The sequence below is a fragment of the Triticum dicoccoides genome, chromosome 5A (assembly GCF_002162155.2).
Source record: "Triticum dicoccoides isolate Atlit2015 ecotype Zavitan chromosome 5A, WEW_v2.0, whole genome shotgun sequence".
In the NCBI taxonomy this organism is placed as follows: Eukaryota; Viridiplantae; Streptophyta; class Magnoliopsida; order Poales; family Poaceae; genus Triticum; species Triticum dicoccoides.
Genome location: NC_041388.1, coordinates 644,749,018 through 644,754,668, shown reverse-complemented (window position 1 = coordinate 644,754,668; position 5,651 = coordinate 644,749,018). Strand labels below are relative to the sequence as shown.

At 50.8% G+C, this 5,651-nt stretch overlaps 1 pseudogene; it reads right to left on the bottom strand.

Annotated features, from left to right (window-relative positions):
- Positions 1 to 5,651, bottom strand: part of LOC119300298 — a 10,297-nt pseudogene that overhangs the window by 873 nt on the left and 3,773 nt on the right.

The window sequence follows — 5,651 nt, the reverse complement described above, 5'->3', positions numbered from 1 at the left end:
ATGGATCTCGAGCAGCGGCGGCCGATGCGCGCATGCGGCGGTGCTTGGCTGGGGGCCGCGGTGGCCTTCCCTCGCGCGCCGGTGTCTCCATCGACGCCGCTGGAGGCTGGCTGCTGCTGCTGGGGGCGGTGGGCGGTGCTCGCGGTGGGCGGAAGCCGGGGCGGCGGCCTCGGAGCTTGGGCGTCTGCTGGGCGACGCAGCGGGGCTGGCTACGAACAGTTGCGCGGTGAATCAAGGGATTCGGTGCTCTGTTCCGGAGTTGGCAGAGGATGCGCCTTGGTCAGGCGCGGGCGGCGGCTTGGCCGCGAGGGGCGTGGCTCGTGTGTGTTTGCGTTGTGCGGATCTGTGGTGGCGAGGACGCCAATGGTGGAGCTGGCGTCGATCTGGCGTCGCGAGGATCCTGGGATGAAGCTGCTGTAGATCTGTGGAGGTGCACGGCACGGGCGCGCGGAGGGCCCGGGCAGCGCCGTCGGCGTGGCTCGGAGGCCCGTGGTGCGTGGAGGTGCGGGCGTGGCGGATCCGGTCTCCAGCGGATGCGACAGTGTGCGTGGTGCCCGCCTGGGCGGCGTGCTCCTGCTGCTTCGATGGGCGGTCAGTGCGGATTTGAGGCGAGGCAAGGATGCCGGGGCGGCGGCCCCGGAGCGATGGCTGCATCGGCATGGGCTGCTGCGGCGGCTGGGGACGGTGGATTCGGGGCGATGCCCGTGGATCTGACCCCGGCAAACGCGGCATCTTTCTGTCGCATGAGGTGCTGCAGCGGGTCGTCGCGGGGGGCTTTGGCGGCTGACGACGGGAGGTGATCTTCACAGCAGGCTTGGCTCCGGTGGTCTGGGTATCCATGGTGCCCAGATTTGCAGGCTCACTGTTAGGAGATGAGGGACTTGGGCGAAAGCTTTTGACGACGTCGGCGCCTGCGGGTATCGTGACCTTCTTGGAGGCGTCGTCGTAGAGTTTCTTCCTCTTCTTCCATGTGCTTGGACTCTCCGGGTGAGAACCTAAACTTCAGTTTTTTGGAGTGGACGGCGGCGGCGTTTTACGTCGTAACCTTCTTGGAGGCGTCGGTTTGGAGGGTCAGCTTTTGGATGTTGTGCGGGCTCTTCCGTTTTCATGGGCGATGTATGCCGGGGCGGCGGCTCCGGGATCTTTAGTTGAGAGCCGAGGCGGCGGCCTCGGGCAGCGGTGCGACGGTGGCCCCAGGAGGTAGGGTTGTTTGTCGGCATGGCTTGGGTGAGGACCTTGAGCTGCGTGGGCGGCAAGGTTGTCGGCTCAGTCGACGCGTCCTAGCGAGGGCGGTTGGACGGCATGTCGGGGCGGCGGCCCCGGATATGGTGCGGCGTTCGTGGTCTGCGTGCGGTTGTCCTGAGCAGTGCGGGCTGCGGACTCCTGTATCGTGCGGCGTTGTTGCTCGAGGGTGAGCGGTAGCATGTTGGGGCGGCGGCCCCAGATGTGGTGCGGCGTTCGTGGTCTGCGTGCGGTTGTCCTGAGCAGTGTGGGCTGCGGACTGCTGTATCGTGCGGCGTTGTTGCTCGAGGGTGAGCGGTGGCATGTTGGGGCGGCGGCCCCAGATGTGGTGCGGCGTTCGTGGTCTGCGTGCGGTTGTCCTGAGCAGTGTGGGCTGCGGGCTGCTGTATCGTGCGACGTTGCTGCTCGAGAGTGAGCGGTGGCATGGTGGCATGTCGGGGCGGCGGCCCCGGAAGGCGGTGTTGGTTGAGTGCGTAGGGCGCAATGGAGCAGTGGATATCGAGGCGGCGGCCTCAGGAGATTTGCAGCTTTAAGGGCATGGACCTCGTGTCGTGTGGGCGACGTGGTTGTCATCGGAGTTGGTGGTGGGTGGGCTTTGTCCTGTGTGTTAGTCTTTGGGGTGTGCTTGGCCCTTGTTGTTCCGGTTTTCGCTCAGTTTTCCGTAATTAACTGGACAATTCTCTTCTGCTTAATTAATAGATGAGGCAATCTTTGCCTCTGTTTTGAAAAAAAAAAACACCTTGCGCGCGCCGTGGTTGTAGAGGATGGCCAGCTGGTCCGAGAGGGTCTGCAAGAGCGCATTAACGTACCGCTGTTGCTGGGAGGATGTGGCGACGGGGTTGGCCTTGGCATAGTGGATGATATCATTGCTGCCGATGGTGATGGCAAAGATGGACCTGGCAAGGTGGCTCGCAGCCTGGGCCTGCCCGAGGCTGCGAGAGAGAGAGAGAGAGAGGAGTACACGCCTGAGTAGTGCTCGATTTGCTTGTCGAGGGTGATGCACTTGTTCTCGTTTGTGGCGATGGAGACTCCTGCGCCATCGGAAGCGAAGTTGTCGCCGTTCACATAGTTTTTAAAGCGCCCAGCAATGGCTGGTTTTTTTATTATGATAGGAAGGGAGAGATAATTACACGGCTGCGAGAGCAGTCATAAAGATGAAAAAGGCAAAGTTAAGAGATTACAGGCTATATAGGAGACAATTCTGGGTTACATTTCACGGCGGGTCCCCGAAGGGAGACATGAAGTAGGTCGCTTCTGCAAGCCTCCAGGCTTCGACGGATCGGCGGATATTTTGGATGATCATTGCCGTGCTCTCGCTCTTCTTTTTGAAAATCCGATTGTTCCTCTCAAGCCACAGCTCTCAGACAATGAGAATCAGTAGCGATTTGGTGCCCTTGATGTTCTCGGGAGTTGTGGCCGCCACGATCGCTTCCCAGTAGAATGTGGAGTCGTTGTGGACTGCCCACAAAGAAGGATTCAGGGCAGCACATCCTTTCCAGTGGCTTGCCGATCGCCATACATCCTTGGTCACAGTGCATTGCCAGATCGAGGACAAGGCCAGGTACGATGGGGACAAGGCCAGTTCACATAGTTGGCATTGCTGCTCGAGGACAAGGCCAGGTACGGTGGGGAGGTCGCTAGCCCGAACTTGTCGGCTGCATGCATATATGCCAGGGAAGAATTCCATATTCATATACTCCCTCCGTTCTTAAATATAAGTCTTTTTAGAGATTCTACTATAGACTACATACAAAACAAAATAAGTAAATCTATACTCTAAAATATTTCTATACTAGTTAAATGCCCGCGCGTTGCTACGGGCAATAATGTAACTAAATGATCAAGCGGGTGATTAAATAACATGGATGAAGTCTATATAACATTTGAGAGTGGCAACTTATATACCGCAAGGCTAGTGCATAACTCGGTGGTTTCCTATCCTTAAACGTGTCGAGGTAGTAGGTAATGAAAGTAAACCAAGACATGGCATCCGCTCGATAGTATTCTTTTTTTTTTTGAAAGACGCTCAATAGTATTCTGACTCAAAGACAAACTTAATACCACAAACCTATCTTATAACAACCATATTTCAACAATTTCATTGACCATTCATTGAAAAGTTATTTGATAGCATAATGCTGTAATTTCTCCTTTGCACCGCTCCATATCATCCTCATCTTTGCGTTGTTCAAATGTAGCCAAGAGGGCCTCAGCCTGCCGGGTCTCCTCTTTAATACACCCACCTTCAAAGTGCTCCACCGTGAAATACTAAAATGCAATTTGGCGTCGAACCACATCCTTTTTTTTTGAATGGAACACTCGTATTCCATTAAGGCCCAGTTAAATAACAGGCCACCAAATGGTTTACATCATCATGGTAGCTCACGTCCCAATTCCCAAGTAGCATGGAAACCGTGGCTTTCCCCTGCATCGTTTGCTGCTAGCAAATGGGTACCTGATTACACGCCCGCGGGCAAAATTCAACTCAGTACTGAATAAAGGACAAAGAAAACATGTATTTGATCTCTAAGAATAACTGACCAAGGCTTGAACTGTTGCAGGCATTGAATTTCACAGCCGCAATCAGGTTCCTGCAATCAGTTTCCAAAACGATCCTTCCAATCCCCCTCTGCTCGGCTAAAAACAGCGCCTTTTTGACCGTGAATGCTTCGGCATGCATAGCTTGACTCTGCTGTCCAGAAGCGGCAAAGTCACCTTCATGATCACAAGCTGCTACACCCTACCCTCCTTCAGAAGTGCTTTTTGAGTAAGCTCCATCACAACTAATCATCAGTCAATCCTCTGGAGGGGGGCTCCATTTCTGGCTAGTGCTTGGGGCGGCAGGTTCCTGTGTATTAACTTGGCTTTTTCCATTCAGTAGCATGCTGCCTCACAAGAAACTGAAACTCCTCTGTCAGCTTGCGTTTTTAGTCGGAACCACGTTCAACATTGAAATAAACAAACAGTACTGCTGTAAAACAACACCAAGAGTTAGCTCTTTCACCTTGTTAGACAATCCCATGAATCCAAGTATAGTATTATATCAAATCCAGAAGAGTGATGATAAATATACTTATGTATGGGACAAAAAAGATACAAACCCCTTTCCTCTCAAATCCCGTTAAATGCAACACTTGTAAATGTGAAAACCCCATATAATTAATGGAGAGTGATGAAACACATGTATTCCTGTGAATAAAACAAAATTAATTTACTTCAGTCTATAAATTAGCCTACTCTATTTTACTGGACAATCTTATATCCTACATTATTATTTTTTCAGGGAATAAAAAGATCCAATAAGATGTTAAACAGTGCCCATACAAAAGTGTGTGAAACAATTAGCTGAACATGGGTCACCGCCTCACCGGTCTTAATTCAGTAGGGTTTGCTTGAGATTCTTCTCACGTCCATATGCAGGACATAGGGATACATGATGTATTGTTGCTACGTTTCCCAAAACAGAAGCATGTGAAAGCAAGCTACATGCATACTCTTGTTAGGATTTTTTAGATAATGGTGCAGAGCAGGCACACCAATAAAAAAATGTAATCCCTCTAATGCCTAGCATAGTAGCATAGCAGCCAAAAAGGAAATCTTTCTAATGCATATGATCAAAATAAACTGAAGAATAAGCACAGGGTTATCATGTCCAATAAATCTGCATCTTTACAAAGTCTTCACCTACTTTTTCCCAAGGAGATCCAGAATCCAGGGAATCAAGCAACATCCACATGTGTGATGCAATACTTTCTCCTCAATGCCAAAGTGTCATCGACGTTGGCTAGAGGACAAGAGGATGACGGCGCGCTGAAGGAGCATCTGAACGGTCCAACAACCTTCATGTGTGCACATCGTGAGGAACCTTAGAAAATCAAGGAATAATCTTATATTAGATCACATCCATGCCTTTTTAAGTAAGGGTCCACATGATCAAGGGCTTGATGTTTTGCTTTATTTTGAGAATTTCTAGGTTATATATTAGTCCCAATGAGACAACGATTCACAGCTCAGGCTAGCATATAGGAATCAGAGTGATTGACATTGACACCCACAGATGGGGTATAGGTGGAGATGAATCTATGATACTTATACTGCAACCAAATCCAGTGCCATGCTATTTATTTTTGAGTAACTTGGACAATGTGGAGGAAAAGCACAGCCTTGGGCATCAGACATATCATTATAATCATGAACAAAATAGCAACCTAATTGGTATGATAAAAAGAAACAAATTTGTAGGAGAATCCAAATCATGATTCAAACGTGCAGTAGAACACTTCTTGCCTGATAGTTTTCTGCCTTTCCCTGGCTCCTGTTCTCTTGTGTGGTCTATAGCCAATCTCTTCGTGCCTCCTGCGGTTGGGCAGAGAAAACTGTGATGTGAGATCACAGAAAGTGCTAATACT